This window comes from Lepus europaeus, chromosome 17 (genome assembly GCF_033115175.1).
Source record: "Lepus europaeus isolate LE1 chromosome 17, mLepTim1.pri, whole genome shotgun sequence".
Classification (NCBI taxonomy): Eukaryota; Metazoa; Chordata; class Mammalia; order Lagomorpha; family Leporidae; genus Lepus; species Lepus europaeus.
The window spans coordinates 83,747,033-83,773,648 of NC_084843.1; the positions used below are offsets into that span (position 1 = coordinate 83,747,033).

A 26,616-nucleotide genomic window follows, 5' to 3' on the forward strand; every position below is an offset into this window, starting at 1 on the left:
AGTGAAGCCACCACCTGCGTGACAGCATCCCATATGGGTGCTGATTCAAGTCCCAGCTACTCCACTTCTGATCTAGCTCTCTGCTAATGTGTCCAAGAAAGCAGTAGAGGATTGGCTCAAGTACTTGGGCCCCTGCACCCATGTAGGAGACCCAGTTGAAGCTCCTGGCTCCTGGCTTTGGCCTGGCCCAGCCCTTTCTGTTGTGGCCATTGAGGAATGAACCAGCAGATCTCACTCATTTCTGGTGTGAGACCCATTAAGATGCAGCCTCTGGATCATGACCTTGTGTCTCCTGGTGACCTATCCCTTACACTAAGAACAGAGCTTGATGGGCAATGAACTTTTGTTGAATGAATAAAACAAGTTGTTCAGCAAATACTTTTATGGAGCTCATGCTTAATTGCTCAGTTTTCAAAATAAAGTTCAACCACCTGGGAAGCACATTACATGTGAAACACTGACGATCCTACAGTCTGTTTTGCATTTGTACCTGAGCATTAGCAGCCAGAATTCCTTTCTGTACTGTGAAGAATAATAAGAGTTCTTTCTGCCCTGTTTAAAGAACCCTATTGTTCTCAGCGTTCACAGATTCTCTTTTAGTGACCTTCTACTACACCTGGTTTCTCCTTGTATCCATCACTGGACCTGAAGGATATAGTTTCCAGCTCAAAAATCAAAACAGTTGTACTGGGTTATGCTCGAGTTTTCCTTTTGCATTCTTCCTTAAGCAAAAATTTGACAATGGGTAGATTAACATCTACATATGAGATTCTTTTCTCAAGGTATTGATTTCTATTTTTATTTCATTGCATTTAGGAAAGATACTCTGTATGAGTCTAATTTTCTTAAATTTGTGAACATCTAATTTCTGAAGAGGTGATCCCACCTGGAGAATTAGCAATTAAGAGTATTGTGCTGCTGTTATGTGGAATGTTCTCTGAATGACCTAATGTGTCCAAATCTGCTGTCTTATTGATTTTTTGTATGGATAGTCTCTTTTCTTTTTTGTTAAGATTTACTTATTTATATGAAAGATAGAATTACAGAGAGGCAGAGGCAGAGAGAGAGAGAGATGTTTTCCAACCGCTGGTTCACTCCCCAAGTGGCTGCAATGGCCAGAGCTGGGATGATATGAAGCCAGGAACCAGGAGCTTCTTCTAGGTCATCCATGTGGATGCAGGGGCCCAAGGGCTTGGGCCATCTTCCACTGCTTTCCCAGACCATAGCAGAGAGCTAGATCAGAAGTAGAGCAGCCAGGAGCTGAACCGGTGTCCATATAGGATGCCATTACTGCATGTGGAGGCTTTATCCACTACTCCACAGCACCAGCCCCAATGAATGCTCTCTTTTCTGGGAGGTGAGGTTTTGACAGTTCCTGCTACTTAATCCACTGCTGTCTGATGGCCTTTCTTGTGTGTGAATATTCTCATTGAGTATTTTTCAAACGGCCGAGTTCACTATAGCTGAGGTTCGGAAGGAATGTCTCTAAAGATGAATTTGTATAGAAAATGAAGTCTGTACACATAGTGGGATGTTATATAGCCACAGAAAATAGGGAATTCCTGTGATATGAACTTTGAAGACATCATGATATGCAAATAAGCCAGTCAAACAAAAATTCTATAAGATTCCACCAATATAAAGTATTTAAAGCAGTCAAAATCCTAGAAAGTAGGGAATAGCATTTTGGTATAGCAGGTAAAATTGCTATCTGTGACACTAGCATGCCATGTGGGCACTGGTTGTCACCAGCTTCTCCACTTCTGATCCAGCTCCCTGCTAATGGCCTGGGAAAAGTAGTGGAGAATGGTCCACATTCTTGGGCTTCTGCCACCCATATGGCAGATCCAGATGAATCTCCTGGCTCCTGGCTTTGGCCTGGCCCAGTCCTGGCCATTGCAGCCATCTGGGGAGTGAACTAGTGGATGTAAGCTGTCTCTCCCTCTCTCTGTTATATATATATATATATATATATATATATATATATATATATATGTATATATATATATAAAAGAAATTGACACCCAGAAAGTAGAAAGGTGGTTATTGATGGCAGGAGGGGATGAAGAGGCTCTAGAGATCTGTTGCACTGCAGTGTTTATCTGTGTGTTTATAACTCCTGAACTGTACATGTAGATGTTATGGATATAAAGTTAATATCATGTGCTTTTACCATGATAATAAAGGCATGGTTTTCCTTGTGAGATGCAGTATCTACATTCTTTTCTACCTGACCCTAGAAGAAATGACTCCCTTTGTGCTCTTAAGTTACTCTACAAGTACACATAGGTATGGCTGGCCACAGGTCACTCCCAGGTGAATATTTGCAGATTCATCACTGGTCTATGTAGGAATATTGGGAGACTCTGATTCCATTTCTCCTGTTGCTTTCCCAGTTTTCCTCTACTTATTTATCAAATTCTCCTTTGGTGAGGATCCAGGAAGACAGAGAAGTGTCTTAGCAATGCAGCAGCAGTGGAGTAGGGACTTGCTTTAACAAATGGAACCCCACTGAAAGTAAATGGGAGGGGCCGGCACTGTGGTGTAGCAGGTAGAGCCGCCGACTGCAGTGCTGGCATCCCATGTGGGTGCCAGTTCAAGTCCCAGCTGCCCCACTTCTGATCCAGCTCTCTGCTATGGCCTGGGAAAGCAGCACAAGATGGCCCAAGTCCTTGGGACCCTGCACCCACGTGGGATACCTGGAGGAGGCTCCTGGCTCCTGACTTTGGACCAGTGTAGCTCTGGCCATTGTGGCCATTTGGGGAGTGAATCAGCAGATGGAAGACCTCTCTCTGCCTCTGCTTCTCTGTAACTCTGACTTTCAAGTAAACAAAGTCTGTAAAGAATAAAAAAATAGAAAGAAAGTAAATGGGAAATTTCCTGAACTAGAACTTCTAAGTGCACCCAGAAATACTAGTTCTAGTTCTATGTCACTAAGGCTCTGGTAGATGTAGAGCAGGCCAGGGAATAATCAAGAAATGATACACTGGCCAGTGTGGTTGATCAGTGGGTTAAGCCACTGCCTGTGATGCTAGCATCCCATATGATGCTCTGGTTTGAGTACTGGCTATTCCACTTCTAATCTGGCTCCCACAGCCTGAGTATGCAGTGGATAATAAATTCCAAGCTCCTGGCTTTTTTTTTTTTTTTGACAGGCAGAGTGGACAGTGAGAGAGAGAGACAGAAAGAAAGGTCTTCCTTTTTCCGTTGGTTCACCCCCCAATGGCCGCTGCAGCCTGCGCACCGCGCTGATCCGAAGCCAGGAGCCAGGTGCTTCTCCTGATCTCCCATGGGGTGCAGGGCCCAAGGACTTGGGCCATCCTCCAATTTACTCCCTGGCCACAGCAGAGAGCTGGCCTGGAAGAGGGGCAACCGGGACAGAATCCGGCACCCTGACCGGGACTAGAACCCCGTGTGCCGGCGCCACAAGGTGGAGGATTAGCCTATTGAGCCGCGGCGCCGGCTTAAGCTCCTGGCTTTAAAAGGCCTTACCCAATCCAGGCAGTTGTGGCCATTGGGAGAATGAATCACAGGATGGAAGACCTCTCTGACTTTCCCTCTCTCTAAAACTCTGCTTTTCAAATAAATCATAAAGTGTTTTTTTTTTTTTTTTTAATGATATCCTGGGTCTGGCAGGTTAAAATCCTGGCCTGCAGTGTTTGGCATCCCATATGGGCACCAGTTGAAGTCCCAGCTGCTCTACTTCCAATCCAGCTCCTTGCTAATGCTCCTGGGAAAGCAGCTGAGGATGGCCCAAGTTCTTGGGCCTCTTCACCTATGATGGAAACCCGAAAGAAGCTCCTGGCTCCTGGTTTCAGATCGATCCTGCTGTGGCCATTGCAGCCACTTGTGGAGTGAAACAGTGGATGGAAGCCCTCTCTCTTTCTGTCTCTATCTCTCTCTGTAGTTATTTCAAATAAATAAAATAAATCTTTAAAAATTGATATACTTCCCCACATTTATACTAACATTTCATTCTCCATTAAGGCTGTTCTTAAAGAGAAGGAACATGAGAGACTATGATTCTTTCCCTCTATCTCATGGCACTGGTAAGGAAATAATCCCCTCAGTGACCATGGCAGTGACTTCAGTGGGTGTAGTGTATGGTGAACAGCACAGACAGAGCTGAGTGGGAGCAGAAGTTCATTATGCAGTGGGGAGGTGGATGCTCTTCAGTGAGTTAAATCAACCCAGTGTTAGAGGTGTGGGGAGAGGGCTGGGCAGAACTGAATACAGAGAAATGAGAGGGTTAAACTAAGGAAAAGGAAATCACATATTTATGTCCATTGATTTTAAAATTGTAAACATTTTATAAGGGATATAATGGAACATTTTGTTTAATTCTTAGAAAAACAAATTTACCTTATCTCCCTTGTACTCAACAAACCAAATTTCCTCTTACTAATTAGTGTTTGTTACGATTTTAATTCATTTTACTTATTTGAGAGGCAGAGAGCAGGAGCTCCCATAATTCACTAGTTCGCTCCCCAGATGTCTGTAATCACCAGGACTGAGCCAATACTGAAACTGGGAGCCAGGAACTCACATGGGTGGCAAGATCCCAGTTACCTGAGCTATAATGTCTGCCTGCTAGAATATGCATTAGCAGGAAGCTGAAGTCAGGGGCTGTAGGCAGGTATCAACCCCAGGCATTCTGGTGAAGGATTAAGGAATCTTAACTACTAGGTCAAATGTTTGCCCCGCGTTATCCAATTTTTTATAATACATGCAAGTGGGCTGGTGCTGTGGCACAGCAGGTAAAAAACTGCCATCTACAGCACCGGCATCCCATGTGGGTGCTGGTTCAGGTTCTGGCCATTCCACTTCTGATCCTGCTCTCTGCTGATGCACCTGGGAGGACAGCGGAAGAAGGCCCCAGTCCTTGGGCTCTGCACCCACACGGGAGACCCAGAAAGGCTCCTGGCTCCTGACTTTGGACTGCTCCAGCTCCAGCTGTTGTGGCCATTTGGGGAGTGAACTAGCAGATGGAAGATCTCATTCTGTCTCTCCTTCTCTCTCTGTAACTCTGCTGCTAAAATAAATCATTAAAAAAAAAAGCATGCAGTTTATGGAAAATAGTATAGTTGTTGATGGGCATTTAGGAAGTAATAGAAAATTGGGGTTATGTGACAATAGTTGAATGATTAGTGAGGTGACATTGACAGCTCTCTATAACCCATTTAGCAGCTAGATTAAGGTATAAGGGGGATAAAGATAACATATTTGGAACCACAGGGACGGATAAGAATGGGAGGCCTCAGCATTTCTAAACCAGTCTCTGGGGTCCAGGTCTGTCTTCTGAAATGCACCTTGTTTAGTATTACCAGGGTGGTGTAGAGATGAAGGAAGCTGGATCGGCTGCTCCCTGTGTTCTATATTTACACTGCTCAACCTGCAGAACACTGGACACTGCTTCATTATCCTCTGTCATCTTAACAAAAGTAGACAATGCTTGGGATGCCACCATGCCATATTGGAGTGCCAGTTTGAGAGCCAGCTTCCTGCTAATACGCCTGGTAGGGCACCAGATAAAGGCTCAAGTGCTTGGTACTTACTACACACGTGGAAGACCCACTAGGTGTCCCTGGCTTCTGGCTTGAACCTGGCCCAGCTATGGCTGTTGCAATCATCTGTAGAGTGAACTAGCAGATGGAGGATCTAGCCCTCTCTTTCTGCCTTTCAAATAAATGAAACTAAGCAAATAAACACTAAAAACTAAAACTATGCTCTTGAGATTTTTCTTATTCTGGAGAGCTTACTTTGTGCCTAGTCCAGACCTTCTTGTTAGTTTACAGCAGCTGGAATAGGCACTAAAAGACTCTCTGGATGTTTTTCAATTCAGTTTTCAGACAAGTTTTCCATTAGAACCTTAATGGCCCCTGTTTACTTTTTTAAGACTTATTTATTTGAAAAGAAACATTAGAGAGAGAGTGAGAGAGTGAGGGAAAGAGAGGTCTTCTATGCACTTGTTCACTCCCCAGATGCCTGCAATTGCTGAGGCTGGGTCAGGCTGAAGCCAGGAGTCAGAAGCTTCTTCCAGGTCTCTCATATGGGTGCAGGGGCCCAAGGACTTGGGCCATCTTCCATTACTTTCCCAGGCCATTAGGAGTTGGATTGCAAGTGAAACAGCTGGGATTTGAACTGGTGCCCATACGGATGCCAATGCTGCAGGTGGGAGCTTAATTCTATGCCGTAATACTGGCCCCCAACCTTGTTTAAATGAACCAGAGTGTTTGTGTCAGATGTAGCGTTTCCTTGGGTAATGCTTTTACACATATGTTGCACACTTATATATACATTCATTTATATACTCCTGTTTGGGAGATTTAAAAGCTGTGTTTATCCATATAATTTAGTTGTAACGTATAGCTCTACACATGTAAATGTACCTATATAAAATAATCTGCACTGTGGTATCCTACATGGTATAACAAATCACCCACAGATGGAGAAACATGTTTTTGAATAAACTGTATGCATTTCATAGATCCTCCATATATTTTCATTGTAATGTTTACATATATGTTACCTTCATTTATGCATACTAATATATGAACACATACATATTTGTGTTGTTGTTACTTATTAATTTACAGTTGCTTGTGTGTGAGTTTATTTACCTAAGAGGAAATTTTTGAGGGAGAAACCCATTAAGATCCTTTACCAACACTGAAGCCCTGAGTGTTACCTGGAAGCTTCCTAGGGCTGAGAGCCCAAGGGTCTCTGACCGGCCTGAGTCCTCTTTGCCTTTAGGACACACATCAACATCCCAGTACCACACCTTTAAATACTTGGGCCTGAACCTCTTGGCCTGAAAATGGAAGCCCTCATTACCTATACTCTTCATCCATCTACTTTTGAATGGGGAGCTCTAACATTCTGATTTAAACCCACTGATGTTGCTCCCTCCAAAGTCTCACTAAACAGACATCTGATCTATCCTTGGGTCTGTAGAGTACATGGAAAAGGAGTCCTCAAGGCACATCAAAGCTGTGTGCACATCATCAGCACACAAAGCTGATTCCCAGCTTTGTCCAGTCTAGATAATGAGCAGGCAACCTCCCATCCAAGAGCAGGGGGGCCTGTGGGAGACCATGTCTGCATCCATGTGGACATGGAAAGAAATTACTGGACAAACAACGTTAAGTCTCCAGAGTTAGCGACTCTTTTTTTTTTTGACAGGCAGAGTGGATAGTGAGAGAGAGACAGAGAGAAAGGTCTTCCTTTTTGCCGTTGGTTCACCCTCCAGTGGCCGCTGCGGCTGGTGCATCGTGCTGATCCAAAGCCAGGAGCCAGGTGCTTCTCCTGGTCTCCCATGCGGGTGCAGGGCCCAAGGACTTGGGCCATCCTCCACTGCCTTCCCGGGCCATAGCAGAGAGCTGGCCTGGAAGAGGGGCAACCGGGATAGAATCCGGCGCCCCAACCGGGAGTAGAACCCGGTGTGCCGGCGCCGCAAGGCAGAGGATTAGCCTGTTAAGCCACGGCGCCAGCCAAGAGTTAGCGACTCTTACCCTGGCTCTGGGATACTTCCAAAGTTCCATAGATATCTGAAACCCTGGTAAGCTTGTGCGCTTACTTGAAGCCCTCTTCATTGCTGTGTATTCCCAGTGCCTCCAGGGCAACCTGAGAACTCACAGCAAGTTCTCCTCAAGGTAGAACCTGAGCTCCATCCTCAGCATTGTGAGGCTACACTGCAAATCCTATTACCTGTTCAAAATATGGCTTCTTATCCTCCTGCAGCTATGTGTAAAGGAAGCCAGCATCATACTGGGAATGTTTTAATCTTAGCTAGGTCTGGTTGAAGGGCCAGGCTCCAAGTGTTTATGTCAGCCAGAGGTCAGCTGGAATGAACAGCAAATTCTCCTGGAATGTTTTCTGGCAAATATTTTACCAATAGAGGAAAAGAAGGCTCACTGGCCTCTCTCTGAAATAAGCAAACATGGTTGTTTCACATTTTGTTTGTTTCTTTGTACTAGGTTTCATTTTCTTTGTATACTGATTATCCATTCTGTAGATTTGACTGTCTATTTTCTTTCTATTCTTATGTTTAGAAAATACATTTCTTTATATCCATGTAATTTATTTCAAAGGAATTTATGTGTTTATTCAGGTATAAACATACACATATATATTTATGGCCTTCCTATATCCCCTATGGTGAAATCCCATGAATTTTAATCCTTAGGAGTACAAGCATCTAGTTACATATATGAGACATAAATGTTTTACTATATTAAATCCATACACACACCATAAATATACAACAGAAACATTGCCCAAAGGGACTCACAAGATAGCAAACACACACACACACACATTCATTCATTCATTCATTAAAGAGATGGACCGGTGAGGCTCTCTTGATCTTTCCTGGCAGCCAGCAGGGGAAAATATCCAGGGAGACCATTCACTTGGAGTTCTAGCTGGCTCCCATCTGCAAGGAAATGCTACAGCCTGGCCTCCTGTACCTCTGCCCAGCCAGAGGTACAACATTCTTAGTGAGATGATGGCTTCCCTGAGGTTTATTTACATCAGCATAAGAACATATCTTTTGAACAACCAATAGAATTGGGGATTTTGTCTTAAAGTGCCAATTTGGCTGGAGCTAAGACTCTACCCTGAAGAAAACCCCAGCCAATTCTGAGTTCTTAGAACCCCCTGAAAAAGTTGTAGATACACGGAAGGGCAGATGGCACCAGGGTGCTTTCACTGGCTGATGCCCCACGTGGATCAAGATTTGACTGTGGCTCCTAAAAGCACCTGATGCTCTCCAAAGCTGTCTTCAACTTTTCAGCCACATTGCAGGAAGATACGAAATCCACAGCGCCTGGGAATGGATCAGATCCTACTGCAAAAGAAAAGACTGCAGACAGTCAAAAAGTATCTAAAGGTCACCTTTTGCTTCATGTTAATACTAAGGTCTCCATTCCAGAAAAACTACGCCTCACTGCTCTAACGTACCATATATGTTGGGACATGCTGCTGAGCTGTATCTGCATGTTCTTGTACACACCTATGTGATGCCAAAAACTTCCCCACTAATATATTCATTCCCTGCCCCCAAGAATTAATGCTACCAATTTTCCTGGCTCATGGAATCATGACTTCAGAAATTACTTACCATGGTCTTATTTGCACAAGTTACTTTGCATGACAACTCCCAGTGCATTGCTAAGAACTCACTAGGAAATAGGACCAAATTTTGAGTGGCCCAGATGGGACCTCACCCCTCAGCGCTGTTGGCCTTCTAACTCCCCAGTTTTTAATGAACAGAGCAGAGGACAAGGCAGAGCACCTAGGCTAGCTTGTTCATGCTATTGGAACTTGGGGATCAGGCCCCATTGTGTTGGTTCTCTCCACAGTGCTTGAGCTCCAGCATCAGTGCCCCTCAGGATGCCCATGGGCTGCACTGAGCATTTTTGCTTGGAGGAAGTCTCAGCAGACTCCCATTGTATCGGTATAAGAGTTATATCTTTGAGTAGTCTAGCAATATCTGTGTAGCCCCTGGCTTCTGAACTCTGAAGATCCCACAAACTAGGTAAAGGGACACCCTCATAGAGCAGGTTAGAGTCCCTTTAACACATTTAACCAGTGACAAAGCAAGGGTTTGAATAGCTCCAAAGTCACCAAGATACATTGGGGGCTGGTGTTGTAGCATAGAGGGTAAAGCTGTTGCTTGTGACACTGACATTCCTCATGGGTACCAGTTCAAGTCCTGAGTACTCCTCTTCCAATCTAGCTCCCTAATGTGCCTGGGGAAGCAGCCAAAGATGGCTCAAATCCTTGGGCCCCTGCACCCACATGGGGAACCAGAACAGTTCCTGGCTCCTGGCTTCAGCTTGGCCCAGTAACTGGGCCCTAGTCATTGCGGCCATTTGGAAAGTGAACCAGCAAATGGAAGGTCTTTCTCTCTTTTTCTCTCTCTGCCCTTCAAATAAATAAATTAAAAAAAAAATCTTAAAACAAAGTCATCAAGATACTTACCGTCATCTCTGGTTTGGAAAGTTGTTGTGGATGCTTGACACTTTTTCCTTGTCTTTTTTTATTTTTTCAGGCTGGCCTCTCAGGCAAGGTCTCATACTTTCCGTGTTTCTTTCTTGGTACTCTGATGGAACATGGCAATCTGCCACTTTCACTTCCTCATACGCTGGCTCTAGTGTTTGCCCCCTACCATATTCTGTGTCTCCACTTGCCCAATTCGCTATCTCATTTTGAGGATGTTGTTTGTCACACTCATGAATGGTGTAGTCAGAAAAGAACGGCACAGAGGGTTGCCTTTCCAGAAACGCATAAAGAATTACAACTACCTTCCTCCTCTTTTTTTTTTAAGTCAAAGTCACAGGGAGGCTGTCCTTCTGAGTTGCTCTGTCCCAGAACTGATTGCTGACTTTAACTTCTGGAAGTGCCTGGCTACTTGAGAGAAATGCAAGCACCAAATAGACTTCTTATTTTTATATTTCAGGGACTGGAGTGACCAGTTCTGTGTAAAGGATCAGGTCAGTATCCATATTCAGAAAAAATCTGGCATCGGGACAGCAAGATTCATAATTTGATTTTGGCAAAATCTTGTCATATGTGTATAACGTTTAAAAGTTGCCCTCAGGGGACAGGCATCATGGTGCAACAGATAAGGTACTGCCGGAGATGTATACATCCCAAATTGCAGTGTCATGCAAGCCCTGGTTATTCCACTTCCAATTCAGGTCTCAGGGAGCATGTCCAGGAAGCAATGTACTTGGGTCTCTGTGAATAATGTGGAAGACCCAGAAGTGCCAGGCCCATGGGTTCTGCCTGGCCCAGTCCTTGCAGTTGTCACCTCCTGGGCAATAAAACAGCAAGTGGACCACATCTCCCTCTCTCTGTCTATTAAATAAATAAATAAATAAATCTTTTTCACGGGAAATTAAAAATAATCTCTGAGTAAGAATTCTAGAATAGAGGTGGCTGAGTCTCAGGATGAAGAGAGTATGTTGGACTGCATCCTCCAGAATTTGAAGACCTTTGGATAATCCCATTGACAGGGAAGCAGATGATCTTTCTCTGTAACATGGCCTGACTGCAGTGTTCATTAGAAGGTAGAAAAAGACGGGCAGAAATGGCACTCTACAATTTAACAGCACATTATAATTGGACTTATGCTGTGAAAAGACTAAGGGTGGGAAGAAATCCCCCATGTGCAGAGCTTTATGGCATTCTATCAGCATGAGGGATTGCAGAGAAAATGTAAAATTTATGAACTGAAGGTTGAACCTCAGATTTTGAAAATGTTCCCCATAGTACAAACACTTTAGATGGAAAGAATTGCCCTCCAGGCTGCAAAGCATGGGATTAAGAGAAGCTTACATGAGGGTAGTCCATGCTCAGACTTCAGCTTCAGCTCCTTCACAGCTGGTCCAATGCCCACAACATGCCCTTGATAGTGCAGGAGGTCAGGGACCCAAAATTTCTAACCCCAGTGGACTTGGGGTCAAATCTGCTCTCTTCATCAGGTAGTCTCTTGGCTATAAGTTCAGCCATCCCCAAACCCTTTACCCTTCCCTGCCGGACAGTGCCACTAGACTAGGAACCAACTACTAGCTTGGGATGCCACCTCTGAGGCAGGTGCTAGTGGTAGAGGTAACCTGCTAATGCCCATGTGCCCTTTTCCATAAATGATTCATGTAATTGAAAGACACACACCAGAGGGTGGAGAACTGAGCCGGAGGAATTTATTAATCAACAGAATGGATTTTCTCTATATACCATCTAACTTAGCAGACATCAAAGTCTGTTGACTCCTCTCCCTTCTGAGAAGTTGGCTGTTCTGCGGAAAGCCAGAGAACAGATAAATACCAGCCAGAATAAGGGTTTAGGAGATCCAATAAAGAGGTTGTGTCAGGCCCAAGGGTCCCTGCCACCCATTTAGGAGACCCAGTGCTGGCCGTTGCAGTCATCTGAACCAGCAGATGGAAGATCTCTCTTTCTCTCTGTAACTCCGACTTTCAAATATATAAATAAATCTTAAAAAAAAAAAAAAAAAAAAAGGTTGTGCCAGAGACCTGTCTTAAATGGGATTCAATTGACCCTGAGGAACAAGAGAAATCCCGAAACATTAGAAGCCTCTCACTGAAGGCAATGTGGCTGGTCAGTCACCCTCCCAACAATTGAACTCTTGAGAGGTGCAGCAGGACCATGGGAAAATCTCATCATGTTTTTGCAATGGTTGCAGGACTGCCTCAGACAATATGCAAAGCAGGAGTCTGATGCCCAGAGCAGTGCACTGTTTTTGAAAAGATTTATTTAAAAAAAGATTTATTTATTAATGCAAGAGGCAGAGAGAGAGAGACAGACAGACAGAAATCTCTAATACACTGTCATTCTAATTCTAATTCTCCAAATGACATTAGCCTGGGTCACATCAGGCCCAACCTAGGAGGCTGGAACTTGACCCAGGTCTCCCACGTGGGTGGCAGGGACATAAGTATTTAGTCCATTTTCTACTGTTTTCCTAGGCACATTAGCAGGGAGCTGGATCAGAAGCAGAGGAGCCAGGACTTGAACCAGCATTCCAATACGGGAAGCAGCAGCTTAATCCATTGTGCACAACTCTGGCCCCAGGGCAGTGTTTCTAAATACCTACTGCACATCCAAGAGTACCCAACACAACTGGAGAAAGCCTCAATCATTGATGTTACACCCTGATGCTAAACCTACTCATTCGAGATGCCCTTTAGTATTTAACAACTGAGATGTGACTAGTAAGAAAAAGAAGGCAAAAAAGATGCAGAGACAAGCTGCCCTATTAGCTGCGGCCCTTCAGTCTGCTGAAAGTGATGTTATGGAAGAATGACAATGGCCTCCACCAAGGAACCAGAAAGAAAGCCACCAACACAGCTGGAGGATAATCGGTGTGCTTACTGCAAACAGGAAGGCCGCTGGAAGCAGAAATGCTTGAACTGTCCCCAGAGAGGTGAGGAATCAGACAGGACTGGGCCAAGCCAACTTCCTTTGTCTGAAAAGAAATATGTCAGGGCCATGGGGCTTCCCAATTGGCTCCAGACTCCAGATTACCAGATCTTGATTTCCCCTGAGGACCCCAAGTAACCTTAGTTGGAGGCAAAGTTACACTTATGATTAAGACTAGAGATACATCATCTGTGTTAAATATCCAAAATGAAGATCTTTCTGATAAAAGATGTAATATAGAAGTTGATGTTGTGATACAGCAGCATAAGCTGCTACCTACATTGCCAACATTCCATATATACACTGGTTTGTGTCCTGGCTACTCTACTTCTGATACAATTCCCCACTAATGTGCCTGAGAAATCAGTAGAAGATGGCCTAAATGCTTGGGCCCCTGACACCCATGTGGGAGACCTGGATGAAGCTACCGGCTCCTGGCTTCAGCCTGGCCCAGCCCTGGACATTGTGGCTACTTAGGGAATGAACCAGCAGATAGAAAATCTCTGTGTGTGTGTGTGTGTAATGCTGACTTTCAAATAATAAATAAATCATTTTCTTAAAAGATATAATAATAAAAGAATATCAGGAAAAAGACTAAGATTTCTAGAGCCTTCAGTCTATGAAATAGGGGTAAAAAATGTTAATGCATTCCCTTATGCTTATATCAGAATGCCCTGTTCCCCTTTGGGAAGAGACACTATCTAAATTAGGAGCCTCATAAACTGGGAATAAGTGAACATTTAGATCCAAGTCCCTCAAAGTTGAGGGTTTCTGCTCAAACTTACTACAAATACACCAGTGCCTGAACAAGAACAAATTCCTAGAAAGGTTGTAAGCTGAATTAATCTGTACAAGTGGGCACAAGACTCAGTGGGATCAGTGACCACTGCCAGTCCAGTAAGAGTAGAATTAAACAGGTGAATCACTGGTCCTGGGTAAACCAGTGTCCCTTGACAGCAGAATCTATAAAAGAAATCCTTGCTGTAATCAATATTCCCATGCAATACTCCCATTCTACCTGTTAAAAAGCCAAGACAACAGATGGGCCTTTGGCATAGTGACTAAGATGCTGTTTGGGGTGGGCGGGCGCTGTGGCACAGTGGCCTAAGCCTTTGTCTGAGTCTCCAGAATCCCATATGGGTGCCGATTTGTGTCCTGGATGCTCTCTTCTGATCCAGCTCTCTGCTATGGCGTAGGAAAGCAGTGGAAGATGGCTCAAGTGCTTACGCCCTGCACCGGTGTGGGAGACCTGGAAGAAGCTCATGGCTTTGAATCAGCTCAGCTCTGGCCATTGCGGCCAACTGGGGAGTGAATAAGTGGATGAAAGACCTTTGTCTCTGTCTCTCCCTCTCTCTGTCTGTAACTCTACCTCTCAAATAAATATATAAAATCTTTAAAAAAAAAAAAAAGATGCAGTTTGGAAGCCAGCATTCCATATGGGAGTGCCTTGGTTCGTGTTCCAGTTCTGCCTCTGATTCCAGATTCCTACTCCTGTGCACGCTGGGAGGCACCATGTTTCAAGTAGGTACCTGCCACTCACATGGGCGATGAAGATTGAATTTCCAGTTCCTAGACCCAGCTGTTGTGGGCATTTGGGGAGTGAGCCGGCAAATGGAAGAACTAACTGTCTTTTTTTTTGCCTTTCAAAGAAAAATAAATAAAACCCGTTTTTAAAAGTCATTCAAGAATGAAAGACTGTAGATGTGTTCATGATCTTGGTACTTTCAGTAATACAGTCCAGGCATACATCCTACATACACCCTATAATATCTAATCCTTACACCCTACTGGCTAGCCCACCCATGGACAGCAAGTTTTATACAGTGCTGGATTTAAGATAACTTTTCTACTTCCTTTTTCTTTCTGAATCCCAAGATATTTGCTTTTGAATGGGAGGAACCATTCTCTCACCAGAAGTAATAATACTGCTGGATTGCTGGTTTGAAAATTCTCCTCCTATCTTCAAGGAAACCCAGGGTTGGTATTTAAAGGAATGAAAGTGTACAGAACTATACTGCAGTATGCAGATAATATCCTGATCGCTGCACCTACTAAGGAAATCCCTGATGAGAACACGATAGTCATGTGCAACTTCAGAGCCAGTAAGAATATAAATTGTCTAAAGAAATGGCACAAATATCTAGAGAAACTATAATGTATTGTTTATTTTAAAACATTTCAAAGACTTATTTATTTATTTAAAAAACAGAGTTATATATATAAAGAGAAAGACAAAGAGATTCATGTACTGGTTCACTTTTCAAATGGGTAAAATGCCAGGGCTGGGCCAGGCTGAAGAGAAGAGCCAGGAGCTTCATCTGGGTCACACACATGGGTGCAGGGGCACAAGTACTTCAGTCACCTTCTGCTGCTTTCCCTGGTGTATTAGCAGGGAGCTGGGTCAGGAATGGAGTAGCTGGGACTCAAAAGCACTCATATAGGATCTCAGTGTCACAGGCAGTGGCTTAACACACTGTTCCACAATGCCAGTCCGAGGATTTATTTTTCTGTGGACAATACAGCCTTTTTCACTAGGAAAAAAAAATGCTAAGTTGCTATTTCAAAAATTCACTAGAAGGGCCTCTGCTATAGTGCAGAGGGTTAAAGCCCCGGTCTGCAGTGTCGGCATCCCATATGGGCGCCAGTTCAAGTCCCAGCTGCTCCACTTCAAATCTAACTCTCTGCTGTGGCCTGGGAAAGCAGTAGAAGATGGCCCAAGCCCATGGGCTCCTGAACCTGTGACAGAGACCCGGAGGAGGCACCTGGCTCCTGGCTTCGGATTGGTACGGCACCAGGCATTGTGGCCATCTGGGGAGCCTGTGCCTCTCTGTAACTCTGCCTTTCAAATAAATAAATAAACCTTTAACAAAATTCACTGGAAACTGAGGATTCTTGAGGATGGCTGTCTTTTGCTAAATTTAGATCCCTAATCTGGTCTTGTTAAACCTGAGTATGGTACACTACAGTGCCGAAAAATGGATGCTTTTCAATTGAATTGGCTGAGTGATCAAGCATTCAGTACTCTATTTTTTTTAGATTTATTTTATCTGAAAGGCAGTGTTACAAGGAGAGAGAAGAAGAGATAGAGAGAGGTCTTCCATCTGCTGATTTATTACCCAAATGGCTGCAATGGCTGGGGCTCAGCCCGGCCAAAGCCAGGAGCCAGGAGCTTCATCCAGGTTTTCCACATAGGTGCAGGGCCCCAAGCACTTGGACTTTCCTCTGTTGCCATCCTGGGCACATTAGCAGAGAGCTGGATCAGAAGTGGAGCATTTGGGACTAGAATTGGTGCCCAGGTGGAGGCCCGTGCTGCAGGACTGTAACACAATGATGGTTCCTCAATATTCTATATTTTTTAAGATTCATTTTATTTATTTGAAAGGCAGAGTTACAGAGGGAGAGAGAGAGGGAGAAAAAGAGAGAGAGAGAGAGAGAGAGAGAGAGAGAGAGAGAGAGAGAGAGAGATTCTTCCATCTGCTGGTTCAATCCCCAGATGGCTGCAGTGGCTGGAGCTGGGCTGATCCGAAGCCAGGAGCTTCGTCCAGGTTTCTCATGTGGATATAGGGGCACAAGAACTTGGGTGATCTGCTGCTGCTTTCCCAGGTGCTTTGGCAAGGAGCTGGATTAGCTGGGACTCGAATGGGCACCCATGTGGATGCCATCATTGCAAGCAGTGACTTAAACTGCTATGCAACAATGCTGGTCCCTCGATATTCTTAAAAGCCTGTTTTTGGAGCACTTGTATTAGCAGTAATTAGCAGGAATTCAATAAACTGATTTTTACACGTGTGAGAAACAAGAAAGAAATGGCTGCACAGGTATTAAAGCAAATGTTGGGACCTCTAAAAAGAGTGGTATCCTCCTTCTCAAAGCAGTCAAGACTACAGGGCAAATGCATGGCCTTCATGTTTGTCACTTATATCTTATAGTAGAGAAGCTGACTATGGGCAATTTAAGAAGATAACAATCCTCCATCACATTTCCAGTCCACTAGAGATTAACAGATTATCATTGACTATTCCAACATGAGGATTACAAAGGCCAGCCATGCTGATAGACTCCTCCCAGGGTAGTCCTGCCTGAATTCAATGGGTGCATTACCTATGTGTTCCAAGAGGTGATTGACCAAAGCTACAGGAACATCTTGAGTTTACCATTACACAATGCCAAGAATATATTGTTTTTGGATGGTATACTGGACACTGAAGAGCACATTAGGCAATAGTGTCCTGTATTCTACTGTAGAAGCCAAGGGATTCACAAAAAGCACCCTATCTCAAAAAGCAGAAAAACTGTATTAAGTGGAGCTTAAGAATAGGAAATAGGAAAAACAAAAATAATATATACAGTGTCTAAGTATGATTTCTGTCATCCCTGCTCATGCGCCTTTGGGAAACATAGAGGCTTCTAATCAGCAGCAGTGAAGAAATTTAAAATGGACAAGAAATGGCAACAACAGCATGGTCTGGGCTGGGCCAAAGCCAGGAGCCAGGAACTCCATCCAGCTCTCCCACACACTTGGGCCATCTTTCAAAGCTGGATCAGAAACAAGAATAGTTGATACTTGAGGGGGCTGGTGCTGTGGCGCAGCTAGTTAACGCCCTGGCCTGAAGTGCCGGCATCCCATATGTGTGCCAGTTCGAGTCCTGGCTGCTCCACTTCCAATCCAGCTCTCTGTTGTGGCCTGGGAAAGCAGTGGAAGATGGCCCAAGTCCTTTGGCCCCTGCACCCACGTGGGAGACCTGGAGGAAGCTCCTGGCTCCTGGTTTCTGATCGGCGCAGCTCCAGCAGTTGTGGCCAATTGAGGAGTGAACCATCGGATGGAAGACCTCTCTCTCTCTCTCTCTCTCTCTCTCTGCCTCTTCTCTTTCTGTGTAACTCTGACTTGCAAATAAATAAATAAATCTTAAAAAAAGAAAAAAAGAATACTTGATACGTGAACCAGCACTCTATTATGGGATGCTAGCAATGTAAGCATGAGTAAAACCTACTGTGCCACATTACCAGCTCAAAAGTATTTCCATTTAAGCCTGCGCCACGGCTCAACAGGCTAATCCTCCGCCTTGCGGCGCCGGCACACCGGGTTCTAGTCCCGGTCAGGGCACCGGATTCTATCCCGGTTGCCCCTCTTCCAGGCCAGCTCTCTGCTGTGGCCAGGGAGTGCAGTGGAGGATGGCCCAAGTGCTTGGGCCCTGCACCCCATGGGAGACCAGGAGAAGCACCTGGCTCCTGCCATCGGATCAGCGCAGTGCACCAGCCGCAGCGCGCCTACCGCGGCGGCCATTGGAGGGTGAACCAACGGCAAAGGAAGACCTTTCATTCTGTCTCTCTCTCACTGTCCACTCTGCCTGTCAAAAAAAAAAAAAAAAAAAAAAAAAAAAAAAAAAAAAAAAGGACAATGTAGAAAAGTACTTCCATTTAAAATGAAAGGTTCAACATCTAAGGTAACAGCTGAGATTCACTTGAAATTTGAACAATGTTTTTTACAAAGCAACTATCCTGGTCTGGATATAGTTTCATCACCCTGGAAATAAGTAATGAAGGACAGCTTGCTCACACTTTACTACCCCCTCCATTTTCTGTTCTTATTTCTAGTCTGTCCTGTACATACATTTAGAAGACAGGAGTGAAAAAATAATAGCATATGTCCTCAGGTGGACATCATGGATGTAGTCTGGCTATATAAGAGCTCTTCAGGGATTTAAAATGGAAGAAATCACACACAACGTTTAGATCTCTAGATATGTGTCCTAGCATCTCCAATGTCAAGCTGATTCACTATTTAATGTTGCCACTTTATTTTCTTTGAGGGAGAAACTGAAAAATAGATGGATGAAGTGAGGTAATCCTGAGTATGATAAAAAATGACATTGAGTTAAAAACTGAACTGGGGCCAGTGCTGTGGCATAGCCCCCGCCTGCAGCACTGGCACCCCACATGGGCAGCTGGTCAAAGCCCAGCTGCTCCCCCTCTGATTCAGCTCCCTGCTATTGAACATGGGAAAGTAGCAGAAGATGGTCCAAGTGCTTGGGCCCCTGCACCGACGTGGGACAACCAGGAGAAGCTCTAGACTCCTGGCTTTGGATTGGTCCAGCTCTGGCCAATGGGGCCATTTGGGGAGTAAGCCAGCAGATCAAAGATCTGTCTGTCTGTCTGTCTGTCTGTAACTCTGCCTTTCAAATAAACAAATCTTTTTTTAAAAAAATAATTTGTTTATCTGAAAGGAGAGAGAGGGAAAGAGACAGATCTTGCATCTGCTGGCTCACTCCCCAAATACAGAGCAGGACTTCAAGTTCAATACATCTGTAGCAAGCTAATGTTTAAGCTGATAACTTTGTATGGTCCAAAAATGATGCTATAAATAACCAAAGGGGGCAGCGCCACAGCTCACTTGGCTAATCCTCCGCCTGCGGCACCGGCACCCAGGGTTCTAGTCCTGGTTGGGGCACCGGATTCTGTCCCGGTTGCTCCTCTTCCAGTCCAGCTCTCTGCTGTGGCCTGGGAAGGCAGTGGAGGATGGCCCAAGTGCTTGGGCCCTGCACCCTCATGGGAGACCAGGAGGAAGCACCTGGCTCCTGGCTTCAGATTGGCGCAGCGTGTTGGCCGTGGCGGCCATTTGGGGGGTGAACCAATGGAAGGAAGACCTTTCTCTCTGTCTCTCTCTCTCACTCTCACTGTCTAACTCTGCCTGTCAAAACACACACACACACACACACACACAAAGGGTCCTTGGCAGGAAGAAAAGGTTCACTATCTCTTTGAAGCTGGCCAAGGAAGGGAATAGATTCCCCTGTAGAATCTCTAGGATGAAATGTGGCCATGCTCACATCCTGATTTTAAACACATGGTAACTCTATTGGGCTCCTATATAACCATAAGGAAATAAATATGTTGTTTTGAGGTACTCAGTTTGTAATAATTGGTGACAGCAACAATAAGAAACTCATTGAAGGCAGGACTCTCCTGAGCACTATTTGATAATGAGCTTCTAGTGCCAGGAGTGCACCCCAGTTATAGCCATAACTGAAAAGGCCCTTCAGATTTGCAATTCCTTCAAGGTGGTACAACACCAACCCCAGCTGAGACTCACAACATTCATGAACAGTGACTTGTCAGAAAACTGAAAATTAAGTCATCAGACTTTAAGAAATTAAAATATTTTGACTCACATTAAAAAGCATCTTTGAGGGACCGGTGTTGTGGCACATTGGGTTAAGCTCTCACCTGTAAAGCCAACATCCAATATGAGCACTATTTCAAGCCTCAGGTGCTCCACATTCAATCCACCTCCCTGGTAATGTGCTTGGGAAAGCAACAGATGCCCACCTACTTTGTCCCCTGCCACCCACATGGGACATCAGATGGAGCTCCAGGCTGCTAATTTCTGCCTGGCCAGGCCCAGCTGTTGTGGCCAGTTATAGTAAACCAATGGATAGAAGATCTTTCTATCTTTGTAACTCTGCCTGTTAAATAAATAAATCTTTTTAAAAAGCACCTTTGATACATTTGCAGGCCTTATTTCATTTATTTAAATCACAAATAAAATTGCAAGTCAAAATAATTTCACATGGGGCCGGCGCTGTGGCGTAGTAGGTTAAACCTCCACGTGTGGTATTGGCATCCCATATGGCTGCTCCACTACTGACCCAATTCCCTGCTAATCGCCTGGGAAAGCAGTGGAGGATGGCTCAGGTACTTGGGCCCCTGCACCCACATGGGAGACTTGGAATAAGCTCCAGGCTCCTGGCTTTAGCTCAGCCCAGCTCTGGCCATTGTGGCCATTTAGGGAGTGAACCAGTGGATAGATCTCTGTCTCCCTCTCTCTGTAATTCTGCCTCTCAAATAAGTGAATCTAAATAATAATTTCACATGATATAATTTACATCTTTTTAATGAAAACTGTAGGGTAAGCAATTTTATTTCTAACTTTCTCAACAGTATCAATTTCTTTTTTAAAAAATTATTTATTTTATTAAAAGTCAGAGTTACAGATAGAGAGGAAGAGACAGAGAGGTCTTCCATCACGGGTTTACTCTGCAAATGACAGCAATGGCCAGAGCTGAGCTAGACCAAAGCCAGGAACCAGGAGCCTCTTCCAGGTCTTGAATGTGGGTGCAGGAGCCCAAGCACTTGGGTCATCCTCTGCTGCTTTCCCAGGCACATTAGCAGGAAGCAGAATTGGAAGCAGAACAGTTGGGGATCAAACCAGAGCCCATTTGGGATATGGCGCTGCAGGCGATGGCTTAACCTGCTATGCCACAGTGCCAGTCCCAACAAAACCAGTTTCTTTACCAGGACATCCATTCATAACTTATCACTAGAAGGGAATTTAATGCAGGACAAAACAGGGTGAGATATATTTTTCACTATAAAGAAATAGAAAAAGTGGTACAGCAGGTTAAACCACCACGTGGGACACCTGTCTCCCACACTGGTGTGATGGCTCCAGTCTCAGCTTCTCCGCTTCTGATCCAGATTTCTGCTGATGTACTTTACAGGTGACAGATGTTGGCTGAAGTTCTTGTTCCCTTATCACCCATGTGAAACCCAGATGGAATTCCAAGCTCCCAGCTATGGCCTGACTCAGCACAGCAGTTGCAGGCTTTGTACACTGAACATGTAGTTGGAAAATTCCTTTCGGTCACTCTGACATTCAAGGAGACAAAAATAAATAAACTATTTTACAAAGGAAATATAAATACCAATTTAAGATTATCTAAAAATAAATTCACCATGTTTAACTTCATAATTAACAGCTCAATAGTGTTGTAATTCTTTTTTTTTTAGAAGGCCTTTTTTAAATTTTATTTTTTATTTGACAGAGTTAGTGAGAGAGAGAGAGAGAGGTCTTCTTTCCGTTGGTTCACCCCCCCAAATGGCCACCACGGCCGAAGCGCTGCACCGATCCGCGCTGCACTGATCCGAAGCCAGGAGCCAGGTGCTTCCTCCTGGTCTCCCATGAGGGTGCAGGGCCCAAGCATTAGGACCATCCTCCACTGCCCTCCTTGGCCACAGCAGAGAGCTGGACTGGAAGAGGAGCATCTGGGACTAGAACCTCACGCCCATATGGATGCCAGCACCGCAGCCGGAGGGTTAACCAAGTGATCCACGGCACCAGCCCCGTAGCATACTTATTTTCACTCATGACTACATGATAACATTCAACTTGAAAATTCTGCAGATATCCCTACTTGAGCCCTGTGCCCAAAAGTGTACTTTAAATGACCTGGGCTGGGATGCTGGGCCTTTAAAACTACCTTCCTGTGTGATTTTACTGTAAAACAACAGCTATGAACCACAGTTTACTAAAAAAAATTAGAGAATAAACATCCAGGACATTCACAAAAATAGCATGCAAAGTAGATGTGTGCAGCCTGAACCTCAATTTCACTCAGGCCTAAGTAGTAGGGGCAGAGAGGTGTTCCCGTGTGTTTTGTCTCTGAAGCAAGTTTTTTTTTTTTTTTTTTTTTTTAAGATTTCCTACCATTCTTTTTTTTTAAAGAATTATTTTATTTATTTGAAAGAATTATAGAGATAGGTAGAGCCAGAAAGAGAGAAGTCTTCCATTTGGCTGATTCACTCCCCAAATGACCGCAACGGTCAGAGCTGAGCTGGTCTGAAGCTAGAAGCCGGGAGCTTCTTCCAGGTCTCCCACGTGGGTGCAGGGGCCAAAGGAGTTGGGCCAACTTCTACTGCTTCCCCAGGCCATAGCAGAGAGCTGGATCAGAGGTGGAGCAGCCAGGACTTGAACCAGCGCCCATATAGGATGCCAGTGCTACAGGCTGGGGCTTTAACCCACTGTGCCACAGTGCCGGCCCTGAAGCAAGTTCTAACTCTGTGAATACTATTTTTGAAATGGGCTCAGAAAACACATCATAATATGCACAAATACGGTTCTATGATTAGCAATGTCTTCCATGGGATAGTAGAGTGGGAAATTATGTTAATCGTTTCATGAATTTGTCACCTTTGGGACCAATGTTGTGCAGCAGGTTAACCTGCCACCTGAGACACCAGCATTGCATACCAAAGCACCAGCTGGAGTCTCTGGAGACAGCTGCTCTGTCTTCTATCCTGCCCTTGCTAATGTTCACAGGAGAGCAGAGGAAGATGGCCCAAGTGCTTAGGTTCCTGCCACCCACGTGGGAGAACTAGATGGCGTTCCACAGGTTTCTGGTTTTAGCCGGGCTTGGCCATGGCTGTTATAATCATTTGGGGAGAGAACCAGCAAACAAGATCTCTTTTTTTTTCTGTTTCTCCCTCTCTATCACTCTGCCTTTCAAAAATAAATCTTTGAGAAAAAATAATTTGTCATTCTGACCTACACAATCATTCTTTAATTTCTCACTATTTTTATTCTTGTTGATGGCTTGCCTACTCTGAAAGTAATGTATAACTTGCCTCCATCACTGACACCATCACAGTACCTTTTTTAAATACATCCATTTAATGTGCAGAATAGGGGAAAAAGGACTTCTTGACAATAAGCATATTCCACACTTTCTAAATCTATGAAAAATCACAAATAATAACACCCAAGTTGCTCCTTCTCTACATGAAAGAGAAACTCCAAAATCTGTTCTTTAGGAATACATGGAGAGAAAGCAATACCTTAAGAGCAACACTAACTACCATTTCTCCCCTTCCCTTGTACGATCTAAGGATATGGAACATTTGACACCTGTGAGAGTGAATGAGTAATTAAATACTACATAGAAGGCAGATTTCAAAACTAACTGAAGTATGAGAAAATTGGCATAAACTCCAATAGTAAGTATAAATTTCACCATAGGGTATGCTCCATACTTGCTTATCTATTCCAGTGGCATCTACTTTTTTTGTCCAAGGTCTTCTGCTGGACTCCAAAATAGTTAAACATCACCAGGGCCTTGGTGATGGAAAAGATTTACTTTGTAAACAAAAACAGCTTTCTTCTTTACTGAAGATCAAAACTGTCTTCTTTGCTACTTGCTTTTTTTTTTTTTTTTTTTTAAATAATTTATTTGAAAGGCTGGGTTACAGAAATGCAAAGGCAGAGAGAGAGAGGATTCCATCTGCTGGTTCACTCCTCAAATGGCCACAGCAGTGTGAGCTGGGCCGATCTGAAGCTAGGAGCCTGGAGCTTTTTCTGGGTCTCCCATGTGTGTTCAGGGGACACTTGGGCCATCTTCCACTGCTTTCCCAGGCACATTAGCAGGGAGCTGGATCAGATGTGGAGCAGCCAGGACTCAAACTGGCACCCATATAGGATGCCAGCACTGCAGGCGGTGCTCTCCCCACTACTCCACAGACCAGCCCCACTACTTGCTTTTTAAAAAGATATCAATTTCCTCACGTATGAAGAGTCACCAGGCAAGAGGAAGCACTGATGACTGACGCACAGTGTAGCGAGTGGTTAACAAAGGAGTCACCTGCTTAACCCCTGTCTCAGCTACAGAATAGGCCAAAAGGATCAAGGTTATAAACAAGAACTCATGACCAACATACAACTTCACAAATGTTTTTGACTGGCAATAAGTTCACGTACTCATTTATGTGCTATTATTGAACCAAGAATCCCTTCCCACCTGTAAGAGGCCTCTAAGGAAAAGATCTTCAAGGTAGTACAGAGATCTCTCAGGAGACTGCATCAAAAAAGAAGATGTGGAATACAATTAGGTGAACAAAATCTAGTAAGACATGATTGGTTTGGACAATCATTGGGGTAAGTCCTTTACCACTCTTTTTGACAGGTTCTTTCATCTTAACAATGAGAACGAGAACTTAACATAGCTTCACTTTTTTGCTTTCCTTTTCCACACTACCTGTAGCGTTCCGTACCTTTCTGGCATTCTGGACCAGGAATACAAACCCTCCCTAAAATCACTAGTTCCATCTCTGCCAACATTTTCAAGTTCATCAAACAGAGTCAATGTCTGAGTTTGGCCTGAACAATTTTTTGCTTTTCTAATTCTGCAAGAAGGGCCTCCTTAGTACGTAACTCATTCTTATACTTTTGCTGTAACTTTTCAGTTTCTTGTTGGAGAAGCTGGATTTCTCTTCTTTTCTTTTTTTAAAGATTGCTTATTTATTTGAAAGTCAGAGTTACATGGAGAGAGAAGGAGAGGCAGAGAGAAAGAGAGAGGTCTTCCATCCACTGGTTCATTTCCCGAGTTGGCCACAATGGCCAGAACTGGGCCAATCTGAAGCCAGGAGCCAAGAGATTCCTCTGGGTCTCCCACGCAGGTGCAGGGGCCCAAGGACTTGGACCATCTTCCACTGCTTTCCCAGGCCATAGCAGAGAGCTGGGTCAGAAGTGCCACAGGCAGGACTCCAACTGGCGCCCATATGGGATGCCGCAGCACCACAGGCGGTGGCTTTACCCACTATGCCACAGCCCTGGCCTCTACATGCTGGATTTCTTCCTCACTAAAAGGATGCATCTCTAGAAACTCATCTTCAGGAAGTAAGATGTTTAGGGAATACACAAAATCAGCTGCAAAAACAGCTGCTCCATTTTGCAAAAAAGGTTATCAAAACGTCCTTTCATGAAGCAAAGATATTTCTCTTGTGATAAGGCTCAGAAAAATCAAATCACGTTACTGCAACATAACCTGGGCTTCACCAACGTTCCTCCAGTTGTGGGCCAAGCCCCATGTTGTGAGCTTTGGCTTAGGCTCCAGAAGGTGTTTTTGTTTGGGTCTGTTCCAGGAAATGTCTTCTGTAAACGTGCCTGCCGCTTGCTGAAGAAAACAGCTGAAGACATTGTATTAAACAAGATACAGTTTAAAGGCCTGGACCTTAAGCAACCGTTATTTTTCCCTTCTGTAAAATGCTTACAGCTGCATTGGATAGGGAAAGGGAGGGTAGGATTTGGAACCTGATTGGCTAGCAGGTCCAGGACATGGGCCGTGGAAATAAGCCATGCAGGATGTGATTTGAGAGCTTTTTTAAAAACCTTCCCCTGCTCTCAGCAGCATGGCAGTCTCCCAGATTCCAATGGGAACCGTCATCGCCAGGCCTGGTTTCTAATAAAGACTCTTCTTATTTTATCTCTGTGCCGGGGTATCTCTAGCACTCTGTTCCACTCTGTGCATTTACCAATCTGGACTGGGCTGATCTCACAGCCTGGGATTCCATTAAGCTTCTTCAAAATAACCTGTTTCACAGCCTACGTTACTCCAAACAGGTAATCTCAAAATGCAATGTAAATCCTAAGTATGCATGTCTGTGGAGTGAACCCAGAGAAACTGGGCCTCATCGGTCACTGGATCGAGAGCCATCTCTGCTTATTTTGCTGTTATTTTTGATTGTTAACTATTGTTGTGACCTGCAGAGCAATGAGGTCCATGGTACAACACCTTCCCACCACTTCCTTTAAACTACTGGTTGCTGTTGGAGATGAGCAGCGGTGAGTGCTGCTCCAAATGCTGACTGTTATGCGACTCCAATAACCAAAGCCCAAATGTCTTTTAAAAACTCTTCCTGGCTTATTTTTCAACCACTCTGCATAAATGGCAACACTTAAGTTCGGTTTGCAGAAGTGGCTGCTTAAAATCATTTCCATAGCCAGTACTATCTACAGTTAATGTAAAGTAGTCATCCAGTTATTCAGTTACTTTACCCTCATTCAAGAACCTGAAGTGCTTGTTGCCAGAAATATTCCTCTTTATTACCACTCTGTATAAAAGA

The 26,616-nt window shown here is 44.3% G+C and overlaps 1 long non-coding RNA gene and 1 pseudogene across 2 annotated transcripts in view; both read right to left on the bottom strand.

Moving 5' to 3' along the window:
* Positions 1–8,127: 8,127 nt before the first annotated feature.
* LOC133776002 (uncharacterized) overlaps positions 8,128–26,616 on the bottom strand; it is a 42,431-nt gene continuing 23,942 nt past the window's right edge. Inside the window, exon 9 of one of the 2 annotated variants that reach the window (XR_009868325.1) lies at positions 8,128–8,848. This is a non-coding gene — a long non-coding RNA (uncharacterized LOC133776002). Of the gene's footprint in view, positions 8,849–20,463; positions 21,592–26,616 lie in introns of those variants that run through there. The other variant, XR_009868324.1, reaches the window with a different exon arrangement.
* On the bottom strand, positions 24,615–26,207 carry LOC133776001 (protein MIS12 homolog; annotated as a pseudogene).